The following is a 20,584-nucleotide window of genomic DNA, read 5'->3' as shown; positions in this document are numbered from 1 at the left end:
TTTAAAAAGTTCGTAGGGAATCAGATCCTTGCAATTGTGAAAATTATTCCAAGTGATCTGAGACAATATGAAGGAAATGTAATTTTGACATGTACCGGTGGTTTCATGCACATGGTATAAATAACACCTGCAATTTTGAAGTAGACAAATATCACTGGATTTTCTTGTCAGATAAATTTAAGTAGTCTGACATTCCTTTGGAACTAGTAATTTGAAAGTTGGGAATATAGTACTATTTATTTGAAAAATAAAGCATTATAACAATAATCGTATTGATTTTCTCAATAGGAAGCATGTATTACTCTATTACTCCAGTATTTTGCTGGAGAAAACTTAATGTTCCACTATTCCACACATAAGTAAAGGAAAATGTATTATTTCAGAATGTCATTAAAATTTTATAATTAATATATCTAGGCACAAAGGAAAGTCCAAAGTTTAACATTATAAATATCCTTGTAAATGCTTCCTAAATGTAATAAATACTTTTACCTTGATAACTTCAAAATTATTTTTAAATCAATTTTTGCTTAATGTTTATTTTTAAGAGAGACAGAATGCAAGTGGGGGAGGGGCAGAGAGAGAGGGAGGCCCAGAATCCAAGCAGACTCAAGGCTCTGAGCTATCAGCACAGAGCCTGATGAGGGGCTTGAACCCATTAACCGCAAGATCCTGACCTGAGCCAAAGTCAGACATTTAACCCACTGAGCCACCCAGGTGCCCCTACTTTTAATAAATGTTTGAATAAGTAAATATCCAAGATAAAGTTGAGGAGATTAGGTTCCCCTTGTGCCTGTCTTCAATATCATTCTACATTCTTCACAAAAACAACTATTATCTTGAGATTGAGGTGTATCCATGTTGTACTATTTTTATTAGTGTTACTTGTATCCATAAGTAATATATTGAATTGTTGTATGTGTTATGAATTTCAAGGGCTCTATAGACAGAACTGGGTCTCTTTTGAGGTCTCTTATAGGATGGTGTCATGATACACTTATTCTGCATCTTGTTTATTATCTTAGCCTTTTTGAGATCTGTCAGTTTTGATATATGAAGATATAAACAGTAGGTATATCATACTATACATAATCTACTACTTGATTGTTTTTCAAAGTTAACTATTTTTGTTACCATTTTATGTACATTCAAATTAAATACATATTAATTCCTAGATTTTCCTTTTTTTTTTTTAAAAATTTTTTTTTTTTTTAATATTTTTATTTCTAGGAGAGAGAGAGAGAGAGAGAGAGACAGCGTGAGCTGGGGAGGGTCAGAGAGAGAGGGTGTCACAGACTGAAACAGGCTCCAGGTTCTGAGCTGGCAGTCAGCACAGAGCCCGACGCGGGGCTCGAACCCACAAACCGCGAGATCATGACCTAAGCGAAAGTCGGACGCTTAACCGACTAAGCCACCCAGGCGCCCCAATTCCTAGATTTTCCTATTTGCTCTGCTCTGCTCTGATTTTTTCACTCCCATTCTGTCTACCATTAGAATGGATAATTTTGGTCTCACTTATGTTTGATTTCTTAGTGTAGAATGACATTCCAACTCAACTTTTTAATGGTCATGCATAGACTTTTAATATAAACACAATAAATTTACTGCTTAAACTTTGTTTTTTTATATGCACACTTACCAAATACAACAGATAAATTTTAATTTCTTATTCTAATATTTAAGTTATTATAGACAATTTTATTATTCTTGTTTAAAATCCCATAAAAATAGTGATTTTTTAAACATTTTATTGGCAGTAAATATGGATTGAGATTTTTTTAAAATGGTTTAGCTATCTATTTGCTTATCATTGTGTGTTTCTTTCAACTACATCTTTCTTCTTTAGTTCATTTTTCCCCTTTGGTAACATTAAAGTATGTGAAATGCAAACTTTTATCTTTTTGTGTCTGATAATATGGATTAAGCCTTCACATATGTGGTATTTTTTTAGTATAAATTTCTAGATTGACAACTATTATATATCATTTTTCATAAACAGTTTGAAGATATTATTACTTCATATGTTAACTTCAAATATTTACTGAGATCTCTGCAATAAAATTAACTATCAATTTTTGAAGATAATCATTTTTCCCCCGAGATGTTTCCCTTGTTTCTTATAACCCGCATTTTCATTACAAAACAGATATGGGTTCATTATAAATGTTTGGTTTTCTGTGTACTTCTTCATCCCAAGGACTCATACATAATTTTTTTAAATTCTAGAATTTTTAGTAATGGCTTTGAATATATACTCTCACCTCTTATCCCTACATTCTTTTTTTTTTAATTTTTAACGTTTTATTTAGTTTTGACAGAGACAGAGTACAAGCGAGTGAGGGGCAGAGAGACACACACACACACACAGAATCCGAAGCAGGCTCCAGGCTCTGAGCTGTCAGCCCAACAAAGGGCTTGAACCGACGAGCTGTGAGATCATATGACCTGAGCTGGAATTGGGTTATTCCCTAGATTATTCTATTCTCTACTATTTTTAAATTATAAGTTTTACTTTTGTTCTCTTTATGTTCTTTCTCTATTCCTTATAGTTGTTTTCTCTCTATTCTGGATACTTTTGTTTCTTGTTATCTCATCCCAACATGAGTCACTTGTTTGCTTTGGGGATATTTTCTTGCTTTGAATTGTAGAGGTGATCCAGTAGGGCTTCACCATTTTTATCATGACGTTTCTGAATGTCATCCATTGTATATTATTTTTAGGTTAATATTGGGGCTGAGTTTCCTGTGTATATAATTAAATAACATGATTTTAGATTCCATATCTATAGATGGCTCAGCTTGTAGTCCCAGCCTCCTCTGGATGTTTATTTTTTCATTCCCATAAAAATTTACAGTGGTATATCCTACTACCTTAGAACATTCCTTAGGCAAATGGAAAAAAAATATTCTTAGAATAGTTTCACCACTAGGCAGCTCTGAGATTTCAAGTCACCTTCCAGGTGACACTAAGTGATCATAGTTTCTGAAAACTCACATGCTCTATTTAGTTTAGTACTCGATAAAATCTCCAGCCTTGATTTTTCTTCTTATTTCTAGGAGTTTTTCTTTCCCCTTTTTAAGCTTAACTGTTTACTTGAATTATTTGGGGTTTGGAAGAGAGACTGCTTGCAATAGCTCGGTAACCATAGTGACCGGATGTCTCTTTGAAACTTACATCCATTATCACGACTTTACCTGCTCAATGTTCTATTTTTCATCACCTAGTTTTATCCTTAATTCAATTTACATCTTCAAAAATTTGTTTTGATCTTTTTAACATCTGATTTTTATACTTCCTGAAGACAAAGTGACAATATATGATCAGATTGCAATGATAATCTCAAATCTCGAAAATAACATGAAGAAATGCATTCAGTTATTTGTCCACTTTTACAATGTTTGCAAGTTCAGGGCTGGTTTAGAGCTCTTTTAATGCAGAATTTAAAATTTAGTGTTTTAGGTAGATTTAAAATATATTGAATAAAATATCTGATTTTAAAAATTGAGAGTCACAATTTTAATGTTATCTTCACGTATAATATTGATCACTTTCAGGAGATAAATTGAACATTTATTCACTGAAAGTAAAATTTTGATATCATAGTCAAACAAAATTTATATTCAGGTTCATTTTTCATTTGCTAACTGTATTGCAGATTTATTGGTATCCTGATACCAGCTTATTTAGTTATTTCTGTTGGCTAGCATCCTTAGTTTCATCAATATTCAGATGTTGATTGTATACTCTTCTTTTTTCTTTTTAAAAATAGGCTCCCTGGCTCAATGTGGGGCTGAAATCATGACCCTGAGATCTAGAGTTGTATGTTCTACCAACCAATCCAGCCAGGCACCTCAATTGTGTACTCTTTATCTGCTTGAAGTTTACTGGTCAAAGAGAAGCAAGGAATTAACTTTCTGTTTTGTATCAATTAGAAAATAAAGTTAATTCTAAGGAATCAGATTAATACAGAGTTCCATATTGGAAGTTGGTAGTTTCTAATTTCATGTCTTGATATTTCAGCATTGTGGAAAGAGTCCAAGAATAAGTACAAATATAAGTAAATAACACATTTAAGTCTTTTTATATTTTAAAACAAATAAATTTGCCTTATTATCATTTTTGCCACAGGTCACAATAATTAATTTGAATACAACAGTCCTCTCTCACAAATCAGAATAAAAATTAAATCATACAACTCTCAATTGAAATAGTTACTAAATAGTAACAGCATTAATTAGTTTGGTTTGATATGCTATTAATTTATTTTATAATATAATTACTTGCTGAATACTTATTGCATAGTAGACACAGAGTCGGGCACTGACTATGCAGAAGCAAACACTTGACATTTGTTCTCAGACAGCTCAGATTCATGTAGTCAGTCTCAGAGTGGGACCTGAGAAAAACTGGCTTCAGAATCTACTTGATGTATTCATTGAAAATGGAGTCCCTATACATCACCTTAAACCTATGACTGAGAATTTTGGGAGATGAGGCCTTGAAATCTTTCTGGTTTGAGATTCCCTGTTTTACTGGGTCTAGAGTAAAAAAGTTTGGGTTTAATCATTTAACTTGTGCTACTTGTCCTCCATAATTCAATGTTTGGATTTTTCTGACCCATCTGTGACATTGTATTTGTTCATATTGCACAATTTGACATAAAGTGAAAATTTTAAGTAACATGATTGCAATTTATTGCATACCACAGCTCCATTAATGTTAAGTCTTCTCCCAGAGAGTAAGTCCATTTACATAAGTGTTATAGTAACAGCAAGTATGCATTTTAGAGTATAGTACACATCAGGATCTATGCATATGTTGCCTCATTTAATTCTCAACAACTCTGTGAGGAAGAAAGTATTACCTCAATTTATAGATGATGACACTAAGCCTTGAAATGAAGTCAATGATTGATCCTCGGTCTTTACAACTTCAAAGCTTTTCACTTCACTAATGAGCTGTATTATATATTATACATGTTCCTGTGCACAGGATAGGTAGAACAGATGTGTAAGTACAGCGTGTGCACTAACAGATCCATTCACTCTCAACTTGTTATTCTAGAGAAGGTATATCAGTGCAAGATGAAGGAAGAGTTATTCATATAAAAATAACCCAAAAAAGAATGAACTAGAACTAGAACAAATAACTCAAAATGTTATTTTACCTAATCAATTATTATGTGTGGGCAGAGGTTTATTATTTGAAATACTTTTCTGACTGTGTTCTGTTCATTCCTTAATTGTTTTATTAAAAAGAATGAAAGGTATTTTGATCATTTCATAAATTATTGTTCCCTAAGAAAAATGGAAGTTCAAGTGGATAAAAATAATAATTAGGAAGTAATGTGAATTATAATTCTAAGCCCTAATGATTGTACATAAAGTTTTGTTAATTATAGAGGTTTTCTCCCCCTCTGTGTTTAGTGAAGTTGATTAGAATCACTTGTAGACATAAGAATGCTCACACAATCAAATGCAAGTAAGTGTGGTATTTTTAATTATCTGCACCTGCAACCATTTGAAGAAAAAAAAACCCTGGTGATTTGTTTTTTCAAGTGTCGAAATAAATGTAAAACTTGTGTTCAATATGAAATTTAAAAGAAGCCTTCCAAACTTTATTCCTTTGTAAGACATGAAAGCAAGTATTTCCCAATACTTCCCTGTAAAATATTTTCCTATTTTGTTTCTTTTTTCTCTTTGTCCCTTCCACTTGCCACTTTGCCGACAGGGTTATCTTTATGCAACTATGTTTAAAAAAACAAAAGAAAGGTGTCAAGGTGACTCAGTTGGTTAAGCATCTGACTGTGTCTCAGGTCATGATCTTGTGGCTCATGACTTCAAGCCCCACATCAGGCTTGCTGCTGTCAGTGCAGAGCCTGCTTTGGATGCTCTGTTCCCCTCTCTCTTCCGCTTCCGCTGCTTGCTCTCTCTCTCTCTCTCTCTCTCTCTCAAAAATAAATTAACATTATAAATAAATCAATAAAAACCAAAACAAAACACTAGTATCATACTATTTCCTATAGAATACTCTGTGAATTCTTCTTGGCATAGTATATGCAGTCATTTAGAAATTGGGTCTAAACCCAATTTTAAATTTCATTGTTAGCCATTTATATTCACTGTGTTACAAATCCAATTCCAGTCCCTTTCAGAGTGGGGTCCATGGATCAGCAGCATTAGCATCCATGGGAGTTTGATAAAGATTCAGATCAGCAGCATTTTAACAGCTTCCCTGAGGATTTATTTGAGAGGTACTGATGGACATCAGGCTTCCCTCAAAATGTTGTGAATTATGTCCTATCTACCTGGGGGACATCTTAAGGATCATTTTGTTTTAGACAAAGGAAACCAATTTAAACTAGCTAGGAAATTATTGAAAAAATACATAAGTAAGATTCAAGGCCAAAGATACAACGAAGATACAAGGTACTAACATTACCTCTTTTGCTTTTATGAGCCCCAGCAGCTGAGGGTGATTGCTTTTTTCATCTCTACTACATTTTGCATCTTTTCTTTCTTCTCTCTTTCTTCAGTTCAAAATTTCTACCTCAGTTTGCAAAACATAGCCTTGCTAGTTATGGATATATTCATCCTCCATACTCTATTCCTCAAATATTACTGCTGAGACTCATGCTATCCTAAATCCTAATTCTCAGGAGAAAGAATCGAATGGATCAGATTAAGGACCAGTAATCGCCATGGTCTAATCAATTATGACTAGTGCCAGGAGTGGGCATGGTCACTCCAACTAACATGGCATATAGACCAAGAATGTCGTAAAGAGCTGTAGGTATTAACCAGTTCTCACAGAATGAGCTGGATACAGGCCCCTCCTCCAGTGCGCAGCCCCAATCTACAGGAGCATTTTCAAAACACTGATTCTTCTCCAATACATAGCTATGACATGTGTGAAGTGTCTCTGCCAGGAAAGCCTGTTTTAGTCTCTGAGTTGGGGGCTTTTATGTAGGATTCCTTACATAGCATGGGAGCCAGAACTCAAGAATCTAACAATGAAGTCAGGCATATCATCAATCTGTATAATTGCACAAAACAACCTGGATAAGTCCTGACAAGCTAGTGAAGCACATCCCATTGCTCTGAATATACATAACATCATCATCAATTGGCAACAAAGAACATTCTATGGGACCCATTTCCAGAGGTTGACCCAGAATTAAACCTGTTCACACATTTCCCTGGAGCTGCTCAAAGACCAGCTGATCAGACCTGCTGCATTGTCTTTCCTCACAGTCACATAATCAGTAAAGTCTTCCCATATACTCATAATACTCCCACAAGATATTTTTTTTTGTCCATGACACTTACCATCTTTGATATTGTCTGTTTCTTGATATTCTCTCCTCAAATAAAGATCTAAGAGGGGAGGGGTTTGTTTTCATTTCTGTCTCTGTCACTCTCTCTCTTTCTCTGTCTCTATCTATTTATCTTTTGTGTCACCCGGACCTTAGATAGTACATAGATGCTCAACAAGTATTTGCTGAACAACTTAATGAATATAGCATTTTCTTAATGTTTTTAAACTTTATTACTTTTATTGAGGTATATTGATACATAAAATTGTAAAATATTCCAAGTGTACAACATGATGATTCCATATGTACACAATTGTGAAAGGTTTTCCCCCATTGGCTTAACACATCTACTACCTCACATATTTACCTTTTGTGGTGGTGCGGGGAGATACTGAGTGAAAACATTTAAGTACTTCTCTCTCACCAAATTTCAATCATACCATGCAATGTCTTAACTGCAGTCACCATGTTACACATTAGCTCCTCAGATGTTATTCACCTTATAGTTGAAAGTTTCTACCCTTTTACCAACTTCAATCCAACTTTCCTTCTCTCCCCCTACCTACAGGCTCCTGGGAACCACTTTTCTCCTCTTGTTTCTGAGTTTGACTTTATATATGCATGCATCTTTGTGTGTGTGTGTGTATGTAGATAGATAGATGATAGATAGATGATAGATAGATAGATAGATGATAGATGATAGATTTTGCATATAAGTTAATACCATGTAGTGTTTCCCTTTCATTGTTTGTTTATTCACTTAGCATAATATCCTTTTTTTCAAGGCTGAATAATATGCCATTTTCATTTTTCATGCACTGATGGACACTTAGATTGTTTCCATACCTTGGTTACTATGACTAATGCTGCTATGAATAAAGAGATACAGACATCTCTTTGATTTAATAATTTTGTTTCTTTTTGGTATAAAGAAGGTACATGCTGGAAGGATGGTTTGTGCAAGGTGCACCCTGAATGCCACTGTTAATCACAATCTTGAGAATGCAGAGATCCCATATTCTCTATATATTCCCATCAGACAGAACATTTAGAAGTATGTTGTGCATCATTCAGGGGTTTTGAGGGTAACCAATCTAAAGAGTCTCCCTTGTAACAAAAAATTTCCAGATGGCAGGCCTGCCTTGATCTCCTTGGAACACCCGCTGTGCAAGGAAGGGAAGTGCTACAGATAGTTGTTCGGCTAGCTTTCTACAGGATCGAAGTTTGCTGCCTGTAGATTTCAGTAGCAGATACTTTGTCCAGTTCGCTGCTTCTGGACAATCTGTACATAAGTTCCCCCAATACACTTATTGGTTTATAAATATCACTGTCTCCAAGTCTTTTTTTTGGTCTTGTGGACATTCACCCACCCTTTGTTTACGGTCTGCTGGGGTGCAGCTACAAAACCCAGAAGGAGAATTGCTACATCATACAATAATTCTATGTGTAATTTCTCTAGGAATCTCCATACTGCTTTCCATAGTGTCTGTACCAGTTTACATTTCCAACTGTGTAAAAGTCTTCCCTTTTCTGCATATCCTCACCAGCATTTGTTATCTCTTGTTTTTTAGTAATAACCATTCTAACAGGTGTGAGGTTATATCTCATTACAGTCTTGGGATTTGCATTTTCTTAATGATAAGTGATTTTGAGCACTCATGTATCTGTTGGCTATTTGGATGTCGTCTTTGAAAAAAATGCCTGTTCACATATTTTTCCCATTTTTTAATTGGGATGTGTGTGTGTGTGTGTGTGTGTGTGTGTGTGTGTGTGTGTGTTTGGGGGGCTGCTATTGAGTATAGTTGTGTTTTTATATTTTGGAAATCAATATCATCAGATACATAGTTTGCAAGTATTTCCTCCTATTCTGTAGGTTGTCTTTTCACTCTTTTGGTTGCTTCTTTTGCTGTGCAGAAGCTTTTTATTTTGATCCAGTCCCACTTGTCTATTTTTGGTTTTGTGGCCTGTACTTTTGGTATTATAACCAAGAAATCATTGCCAAGACCAATGTCAAGAAACATTTCCCTTCTGTTTTCTTCCAGGAGTTTTAAAGTTTCAAAGCTTATGCTTAAGTCATTAATCCATTTTGAGTTGATTTTTTCTGTATGGTAGAAGACAGAGGTACAATTTAATTCTTTTGCATGTGGATACCCAGTTGCCCCCAAACCATTTGTTGAGGAGACTATTCCAAGGGTGTATTCTTGTCACCCTACTCAGAGATCAGTTGACTGTATATGTATAGGTTTAATTCTGGGCTCTCTATTCTGTTTCACTGGTTTGTTTCTGTCTTTACACCAGTACCATACTTTTAAACTACTGTAGCTTTGTAATATTTCCAAATCAAAAATTGTGATGTTTCTATATTTGTTCTTCTCATGATCACTCTATCTGGACTTTGGAGTTCACTGTGAATTTTAGGATTTTTTTTCACTTTCCATAAAACATTTCATTGGGGTTCTGATGGAGAGAGCATTGAATATGAAGGTTGCTTTACTTAGTATAAACATTTTAATAATATTAATTTTTCCAATCCATGGACAAAGAATGTCATGTTATTAATTTTTAATACCATTAGAAACTTCCACTGAAATGCTTAACTGATCTTTAAAAGCATATCAAATTTCATACTGCTAACATATTAGGAACTTATTTATGTCTACAACCTCAGTAATATAAAAATATATTTTTCTATTATTTTAGTACACTAAAATCAAAATATGACCTGAAACCTTAGTGTGTATTGTCTGAAAATTCAGTACCTGTAAATATTAGTTATTTCCTTCTTCCAGCTTCAAAGCAAGATCTCTAAATTTAGGTAGCTTTAGTTGTATAGCACACAAGCTTTCATGTGAGAATCCTGTATGTTTAGGCTCAAATTGTGTTTCTTAGTTTTATTTAAAAAATTTTTTTTAATGTTTTATTTATTTCTGAGAGAGAGAGAGAGAGAGAAAGCGTGAGCAGGGGAGGGTGAGAGAGAGAGGAAGATACAGAATCCGAAATAGTCTCCAGGCTCTGAGCTAGCTGTCAGGACACAGCCCGATGAAGGGCTGGAACCCACGTACCGTGAGATCATGACCTGAGCCGTAGTCGGATGCTCAACCTACTGAGCCACCCAGAGGCCCCACTTTTAGTTACTTATACGGTTGATCTTCAGCAAAGAACTTAGCATTTCTTTGTCTTAGTTCCCTTAGTTATGAAATAGGATTAACAGAAATTTATTAATCCATATACAGTGCATAGTAAATGTGTTACCTTTTAGGTCTATTTGTCAGTCCACAGGTTATCAGTATACAATCAACCTCTCAGCTTGTATAAATGTGGCCACATATAATTTGGCAGTGTGGTCACTTCTGCTTTTGATGTATTGGTGTCATTGGAAACCCCAGTAGTGGAATGTTTTGGCTTTTTGATGAATAAAGTCTTGCCAGCTTTTATAGGCTGCTGCCACTAAATGAAGCAGAGATCTTAGCTATTCTAGAAATCCTCACCTTTTGTTTCCTTCCTCCTTTAGAAAAAGTCCTCCTTTCTCTCACCTTGCCCCCCAACACCCCTCTCTTTCTCCTACCAAACATACACATCATTTCTTCTGAGTCTCTAGTTTTTAAAGCCTTCTGACTCTGTCTATAATCCCTTCTGCAAAACATCCTGAGGCATGGAATTTCAAAGGGTCTGCTTATAATATCCTTGCTTTGAACAAGGATGAAGGAGAAATACAGAAAAAAACACAAATTGATATCTCAAAAATAATCCTGCCATGTTGAGATGCTCACTTTATGTTTTCTCTATTTTTCAATATAATTTTAGCAATTGGTAACAGGGATATATCCATATTTTAATACTATGCGTTAACATACATCATACTATTATGACATACATTTCTATATTGATTACATTCAATTATGAAAATAAGCATAGTAAAAGAAGTTCTTTAAAATTATTAATTAACAGGGAAAATTACACTACGAAGACATAGAAGCATAAAGTAGGTAGCAGTAAAAGTTGTAGAGTCAGAGGGATGTGGGTTCTGACACTTACTAGCCATTTACTATCTTCTAGCCTTTGGAAATGAGTTTCCTCACTTTTAAAAAGGGGTAAGGCAAATCAATAAAGATAGACTTTCAAACTGGTGTTCACAGAGCATTGTGGGTAGGAGAAACTGACCACAAAGGAGAACTGGAGGATTTCTGGGGTGACAGAAATAGTCTAGATCTTGATTGTGGTGATTTCACAAAACTCATCAAACTGAATCCCTAAACAGAGTGACTGTTTCTACATGTAAATTACACCACAATTAATCTTACGTAAAATAAATGGGATGATGATATAATTATGGGGAAGTATATGACACTGTGAGCACTCGGTAAATATTAGCCTTTACCATTATTATTACTTAGGATTCTCATAAGAAATAATATTGCGGTACCTGGGTGGCTCAGGTTAAGTGACTACTTCAGCTCAGGTCATGATCTCCTGGTTCACCAGTTCAAACCCTGTGCTGACAACTCGGAGCCTGGAGCTGCTTCAGATTCTGTGTCTCCCTCTCTTTCTCTTTCCCCACTCATGTTTTCATTTTCTCTCTCTTTCTCTCTCAAAAATAAACATTAAAAAATTAAAGAGAAACAGTATTTATGTTTAGAGTGATATGTTATAACATGTAAAGATACATCATTATGGGGAATAGGGAGGGAAAAGTATTGGGAATATTCCCCATAGTCGCTCAAATTTGTGGAATTGAAGAACTGAAGAGAATGGCATGGTTTTGAGAGTGGTTCAAAGAAGGTAGAAGTAAAAGAGAAACAGAAAAATTAAATCATTAAGCACTTTCTTTCTTTAACTATGTGAACTATTTGTGATTTCTCTATTTCTAGGCTTCTGTGAAGTGGACCTCTTTGCCACCTTTTCTTTTTCTTTTTTTAAATTTTTTAATGTTTTATTTATTTCTGAGAGATAGAGAGAGAGAGCGAGAAAGAAGAGAGACAGTGTGAGAAGGGGAGGGTCAGAGAGAAAGGGAGACACAGAATCCGAAGCAGGCTCCAGGCTCTGAGCTAGCTGTCAGCACAGAGCCCAACGCGGGGCTCGAACCCAGGAACCACGAGATCATGACCTGAGCCTAAGTCGGACGTTTAACTGACTGAGCCACCTTTTCTTATACAATGGTTTTATTTGGCCAAATTTAGCTGCCTTCTAGCTCAGAGCCAGAAATCCAGGGCTTCCTTTTAAAGTGATTATAAAAGAAAAAAAAAAAAAAGAATGAGATACTAACATTATACTAAGCTACTTATTCAGAACTTAACTGAAGTGTGTAATTGCAGTATTATGGAATATATATTCAATGCTTGTGGAATTCTAAGGGTTTTGATAACTTTCTATAAAATTAGTGTGTTTATTTGAGGATTAGTTCAGTTTAATGGAGACCTGAAAAAAATTTATAACCTCCTTCAGCAGGAATCCACATCATTTTTAGATAGCTTAAAACCTCTTAATGGCTAACAACCAATTATATAGTTGGTTTATGAGTAGCAGAATGAGCAAGCCAGGGACTTTCTTAGGCTCATCCAGCTCCCAAATAGCCATTACCTGAAACATGGGTATTTGTTTATTCAACATTACTTGGAAACTGGAGATCTTTGGGGATCCTCTAAACAGGAGCATAAATACTTAACCTAAGTGTGTTTAACTGAAGTCATCTTTGAATTTCAGCTTTGTTAACTTACTAGTTCTATGGCCTTGGGCAAGTTACTTAACAAGTACAGTTTTCAATTTCCTCTTCTGCAATATTGGAGGGATTATTGTACCTACATCTAGTGGTGTGAGGGTTAAATCCTATATATCAAGTAAAGTGCTCAACAAAAGGCTTAGACATAAGAATTTATAAGCATTGCTGAAGTTATTATTATTTTATTTAAATAATTTGGTGAGGTTAGGAAAAGGAGATCTAGATCCAAAATTTGGAAGAATAGCAAATTTGAAACATGAATACTACTTTCCAAATCATAACTATTTGTTTTCTTTTCCTTTCTCTTCTTGCATTCCTTTTTTCCTTTCCATCTTAGAGGGGCTACTTTGTGTTTTTTAAGTGAATCATTTTGGGGGTACCTGGGTGGCTCAGTCAGTTAAGTGTCTGACTCTTGGTTTCAACTCATGTCATGATCTCACAGTTTTGTGAATTCAAGCTCTGCATCAGGCTGTGTGCTGTTATAACAGTGCTTGGGATTCTCTCCCTCTCTCCCCCTCTGTCTCTGTCCCTCTCCCACTCATGCTGTCTCTGTCTCTCCCAAATGAATAAACAAACTTTTAAAAAATACCTAAATATATAAATGAATGGTTGGTGGGGGGGGGCAGAAACTATTACAAAGAACATTAGTAAGTAACATTTATGGAAAACTTTCTTAGCCAGCCTTTCTCTAAGGACTTTCCATATGCTTAGTAAATCAGTCCTCACAGCTCTAAGAGCTAGATACTATCATTATTATCCCTTTAAAAGATGAGAAGACTGAGGTCATAAATGAATAGGTGGCTCGGTTAGATCACAAGTATAATATATGCCCCCAAAAGTCTTGACTTTTAGAAAACTTGTTGTTAAATTTTCTAAAAAAACTTCTGGGGAAACCTGAGTGGCTCAGTCAGTTGGGTGAATGACTTTGGCTCAGGTCATGATCTTGATGCTAATGGATTTGAGCCCCACATCGGGCTCTGTACCTACAGCTCTCAGTTTGGAGCCTGGAGCCTGCTTCGGATTCTTTCTCCATCTCTCTCTGCCTCTCCCTCGCTTGTGCTCTCTCTCTCAAATGTATACATTAAATTTTTTTTTTATAGAAATGGCTTCTGGAAACAGAAGGTTAAAATTATGTTATGTGTGTATAGTTATTTATTATTACTGACATCCCAGTCTTCTTTTTTCCTTTACTATTCTTCTTTTTCTATTATTTATAGCATGCTTACTATATTCCATGGACAGTACTAGACAGGTTCAATATATTATCTCATTTGATAGACATGAAGAAGTGATGTCAAAATTATCCCATTTATAGATAAGGAAATTGAAATACAACATTGAACCCTGTCCATACTTATTAAGAGACAGTGTCAGCATTGAAACAACATCCACCTGTTGCATAGTCTGATATTGTTGGTGCATCAGTGAAAGATGTTATAGAAATGCTTTCTGACCATTATTCTAACATGATGTGATATTGGAAACACAGCTGTGAAATCCTATCACCCATTTTATTCATCCATACGAACCACTACTGCATGCTCAAAATGGTAGTTATTAACTACTATTTCTTCTGCTATGTTTTATAATCTATAGCCCCATATACAGTTATCAAAATGCATCATTACAGAAATAAATTGGTGTGTCTCATTCCATGTCTCTGAACAGTATTAGCCGTTTCTATCTCTGATGTTACTTTCCTTCTCTATTCTGGTAGAGTCGGTATATTATATTATACTGCTAAAGAGGTATAAACTCTTGGAGGCTTATTATTTTCCTTTTTCCAATGGCCTGAAGGGTGCTGTAGGCCAAGTCCTGTCGCCTCACCATCACCACTAGAGGCTCTCTGTGATTGGGCACTGCTACACATTTATACGCCGTCCGCGCGCACACACACACACACATGCATATTTGTACGTGCGTTTGCTATTCTTTCTTCATCTGGACAAGATAACGTAAGAAAACTTTACTTCTAAAAATGACTTCAGGATTTACTTTTATCATATAAAATGAAAGAAGAAATGTCTGATAAAATGACTTCCTTGTCCCTTGAATTTTCTGTTATTACCACCTTGACCTAAATGCTATAATCTTCTACCACTTATCTCTGTTGATACACTGTCTGGTAGATAATTCCCTCAAAAGTGTCAAAAATATCTGTGCCTTATCTTTTATTTCCTTTTTCCTGTTGAGGGAAACAAAAGACACTCTTGTCTAATACCAGGTCTTATAGCACATATTATATAGTCTGAAGCTCTAGTCAAATTTAAATTTTATTTTAGAGTTTTAGTGCTCTCTTAATAACTTCGTATAACATGTTTTAAAATGCATTCCTTGTTTACAAAATTTACATAATATCAATAACTAGTTTTCTGTCATGAAAGTTGAAAAACATTAAATAATTTAATTTCTCCAAGCATCCTTACCTGATTCATTCTTCTAAGTTTGCAATTATATATTTATTAATTTTTCTAATTTTAATATTTTAATCCTTTAAGTGTAATTTAATTGCACTAAATATAATCAAATATGCTTATAATACTTTATACTGATTTACAAAATGTAGATAAAATATATTAATCGTATAGTAGGAAAGATATGCACCATTCATAAACTCTCATCACAATAATACTCTCTCTTATCTCAGTTTCCATCTCTTATTTTTGTTTGGTGACTATTCTAATTGTGTCATTGTAGTTGTCTAGTTAAACAGATTTCATATTGAAGGAGTCTGTGATAATACTTTTCCATGCCACTTTGGCCGAGTTGTCCACAGGTCATGTCCCAACCTCAAAACTTTTTACTCCCTTGTTCTATTCTCTATGCCTGGACGTGGTCTCAGAAACTATTTTGTATATACAGTTATTCTTGGAATCTCCCAGAGCTTATGTGATCTCAGTAAAAACTTCTAAGTGTATTGTATTGTATTGTATTGTATTGTATTGTATTGTATTTATTGAATTGTATTTTAGAGAGAACATAAGAAACAGTGGCAGGGGGAGAGAGACAGAGGGAGACTCTCTTGATCTCATGACCCTTGGACATGAGACCTGAGTCGATATCAAGTGTCAGATGTTTAACTGACTGAGCCACCAGGTGCCCCACAATTGTTTAATATTAAAAATACCAGTAAATTATTATGACTCCAGAATACTAAAGCAGGAAATCCTTCAATAGAGAGCATGATTAGAGTTATATTTTAAAACTATCTTGGGGCACCTGGTGGCTCAGTCTGTTGAGCGTCTGACTTCGGCTCAGGTCATGATCTCATGGTTCATGGTTTCGAGTCCAGCGTCGGGCTCTGTGCTGACATCTCAGAGCCTGGAGCCTGCTTCAGGTTCTATGTCTCCCTCTCTCTCTGACCCCCCCTGCTCACACTGTTTCTCTCTCTCAAAAAAATAAATAAAACATTAAAAAAATTTTTTTAAACTATCTGTACATTATTTTGAGCAAACCACAAAATAGCAATGCCTTTCTCATTTGTTAATTTGAGGCATTTAAACCAAAGCAACTATAATGACAGGTTTTTGAAATCTGTTCCTATAGTTCAACTCTAGAACATAAAGAGTTAGGAGGATTTGTTTCTAGGTTTTGAATTGTCACAGAAGTGCTCAATAGACCTCAGCTGTAATTTTTTTTAAGTTTATTTATTTTGAAAGCATCGTAGAGAGAGAGAATCCCAACCAGGCTCTGCACTGTGAGCTTGGAGTCCGACGCTGGGCTCAAACCCACAAACCATGAGATCATGATGTGACCGGAAATTAAGAGTGGGACACTTCACTGATGGAAGTGCCCTCAACTGTAATTTTTATCTATGGCAACTGAATTACAGTTCAATATCTCTCCCTACCAATAGAAGGCCAATGCTTCTTCCACATAATACAGAATGAAAAACAATTATGCACTTTATATAAGTGGAATTTTGAATGCATTATCTGGATAATCATCTCTCTGGGCATTCGAGTTAGAAGGTTGGTCTGAGTACTGGATTAAGGTTCTTTATCACGTCTTTGTTTTCTAACCTCATTGCTCTGCGAGCTCCAGGTTTTAGAACTTTCGAAAAAGTATCTGACGGTAAACTGAGTTGGTATAAATCAGTGGACACCAGAAATGTGTCAGTTGGAATGTTATGAAGTTCTCGTTACCAGTGTTTTCATGAAGATTATATGAGACCCAAAATGATACTGTTGTGCCCGATTTTCGAGTCCCCAGAGACCACCAAGGAGCCGACACCTTGGTGTCGTTACTTAGGCTTAGTGATGTTACTTAGGCTCTTCAATACTTAACACCAAGAGCTTTCTATGTTACTACAACTCAAGAAGGACCCTTTGTACACTCTGTGAAACTTGTGGGATGCATTTTTAGGGTAATTGTGACGTTCTGAATTCGCATTTATTGTAAAATACAGAGTTAAGTTTACTTCCTTACTGTACACTAGATACTGATAGATATGATTTACTTGCTTACACTGGGTGTCAATTAACAAGGATTTGCCTTTTTAACATGGACTACACATTCAATACAGGCTCTCCTATATGTGTATGATTTACAGATTTTCTATTTGGGCAAAGTGATAGGTCAGCAAAGATCTGTTGCTCCACTTACAAGAAAAAGTATAAAAGCAGAATGTAAATGATTACTCTTGAGATGATGTAGCTCTTAGCCTGAAGACAAAAGTAATATATTTTTTCATCCACATTTTATTCATCAGGATATACATAATGTATATCCTGGGATATACGTTATGGGAGCAGATTTTAGGAAAACTAAAATGTATTTTTTAGAAAAACTAAAATGCTATAATAATTCTCTTCACAAATTTCTTCTTAAAAATAAAAAAAATGCTTCATTTAAAAAAGAACCTCAACATTTTCTTTATATTAACTACATGGGTTTCAAATGTAGTCTTAATAAAAAGATAATATCAAGAAAATAATCTAATGTTGAGTGTTGCCAAGAGCTAAAAATTAATGCTATAGAATCATAGTTTTTCTTTTTCTTTTTTTTTTTTTTAAGTAAGAAAAGTAGGCCAGTGAGGAGATGTGGAAAACATGAACAAAAAAACCCAAAACTTAAATATTTGACATATTTGGGACAAGGTATTCTTGATGGATCATTGTCTAGGCTTGTTTGCTGACCCACATAGTACCTAATATCAATCAGAGGGAGAGCCTTCTGACTACAACCCCCATTTATGAGCACTGCTCCCCAGGGCTGTCAATGGAAAAGAAAGCTTTGATTTACTCACCTACCATTATTGTCTATTCTATCATCCCTTTCTCTGTTCAGAACATTTATTTGATGTTTCTACAAATACAAATTTAAATTTTCAAGTAGGGACTTGAATGGATTGGCCTGGATATGGGTATATGTTCTGTATAGATGCAATCTCCTGGCATGAATTTATATTTTCACAGGAATTCAGCATTAAAATACCATAAATATAGATCTCTGTAAAGAATTCTGATATAAGACAGACACCTGTTCACAGTACACCTAATTCTAACCGATCCTTAGAGATGATGAAATTGCTAATCTAATAGAATATTTCCATATATTTGGACATTTATTTTGGCCTAGATAATTTTTAAAATGTCCTTTTTTATGTGTTTTGATGTCATGAGAATATAATTATATTATAATGTTAATTCTAAGCATTGCCAAGTTCAATGCTGTGTGATACAAAATAGTTCAGATAAAAATTACAAAATATCAGTAAATTACTAGATATCTTGTCTAAATAAATCTGAACATGTATATATTTACAAGCATTCAGCCAATAGTTCTACTTTTAAATTTTCATTTAGATATTTAACATTAATCACTGCATCTTATATCCAAAAATTCTATACTAGATTTTGAGAGAGTAGTATTTAGAACTGTTTTCATTAAGTTTTTCATTTATTAGTTACTTTAGATTATTTTGTATATTATATGAAATGCTGTAAATGAAGAATAAACATTTTACCTTTAAATATATAATTCCCATTGACAATTTTTATGTATTTATATTACCAGCAAGGAAAAATAAATATATGTAATTTTTTTTGTGGTTCTGTTTCCTAAATTGCATTAGATGCAACATAAAACTTTTTATACAAAACATCAAAAGTGCTTTATTTTGACAATTAAAATTTGAATGAAATAAAACACTCCTAGAATGAAAATTTAACCACCTTTCCCACAAACAGTCTGTGTTTATCTACCTGAAACATTTGCATCTCTAGATTAAGTAGTTTTGCTAATCGGTTTACATCTCCAAGTAGGCTATAGTTCCTTAAATATTTATACATTCTTAATGTACACCGTGCTGATTTTATTAATTTTAACCCTAAAGCCTCCTCTACCAATTACTACTTAATGACTATATTGCTTTCCCTCTTGATCGCCTTTGTTCTTTGCTATTAAAAAAAAAGCGGGGGGGGGGGCATAATGCTTGAAATAAAACAGCTAAGTAAAATGCCACTCTGAATGATTCACCATGCCATACCTCACTTTTCTGACTCACCTGTCTATTACAAGCAAACTTTCCAGTTTGGGTTTTGTTTTTTCTTAATCCAACGTCATATGCTTTCCTTTTGTCCTAAGAAAACAAAATTTAACAAAAAAAATCTCTTTGCTTGATGGAGTTGATTTTGGGCTTGATGTAGCTTGATAAAAGCACATCAAAGTCCTTGAATCATCCTATATCTTGACTGATCAGCAAAAGAAAACATGCCTTTTAGGAGCTTAGTAAGATCACTCAGCTAAAAGATTTGACACGCTGTTCTGCTGAAACTTTTAAAAATATTGTACTTTACAAAATACGTTTGTAAAAGGGGCTATTTTCAAGATAAGTAATTTTTTCCTCCATTTCTAATATCTGTATAAAATGTGGACTAATCTAGAATCTGAAATCAGGCTTGTGAAATAATAACAACTCACACATATACATGCATATGTATGGTTGGGAGTATGGTCCATTTCAAGACTTCTAACTTTATGTGGAATAGTGTCTTTAAATATAACTAATATGTTTATTTGTCTAAATGTTTATTTGCCTAAATAGTCACAAAGAAGTATTTTTTACTACAATATGAATGCGTTTGTTTATCTTTTCATGAGGATAAAATTCTATACTACTATATTTTAGAAATTAGAAACTAAAAACTCAGTCTCTGTTCCAAAGATGTGGCTTAAAAATTGTATTTATTTACCTTATATATTTATATGTATTTAAGTGATATTTATATACCTATATACATATCTGTTTTTATCTATGTTTCTACATTTATGCACTTTGATATGTGAGATACATAGGAGTATATACATAAGATTTACATTTAAGATATATTTAAAAATATTTCTTATGTTATATTTCATATAAATGTGGCTTTGGAGGAAGGGTCTGAAAGAGAAGGAAGTGCAAAGAAATCAATTTTAAAAAAAGCTCGATATATTCATCTCAGCTGCCCTGCTAGAAATCACTGGTTGATAGTAGTTATTCAAGTTGTGAGATAATTTAGTTGCTTTCAAAGTGATTTATCCTCATTGTTCTTTTTATTACATCAGTT

This window comes from Hyaena hyaena, unplaced genomic scaffold (genome assembly GCF_003009895.1).
Source record: "Hyaena hyaena isolate Hyena2069 unplaced genomic scaffold, ASM300989v1 scaffold_706, whole genome shotgun sequence".
NCBI classification, from domain to species: domain Eukaryota; kingdom Metazoa; phylum Chordata; class Mammalia; order Carnivora; family Hyaenidae; genus Hyaena; species Hyaena hyaena.
Note: the sequence above shows the minus strand (reverse complement) of the source record.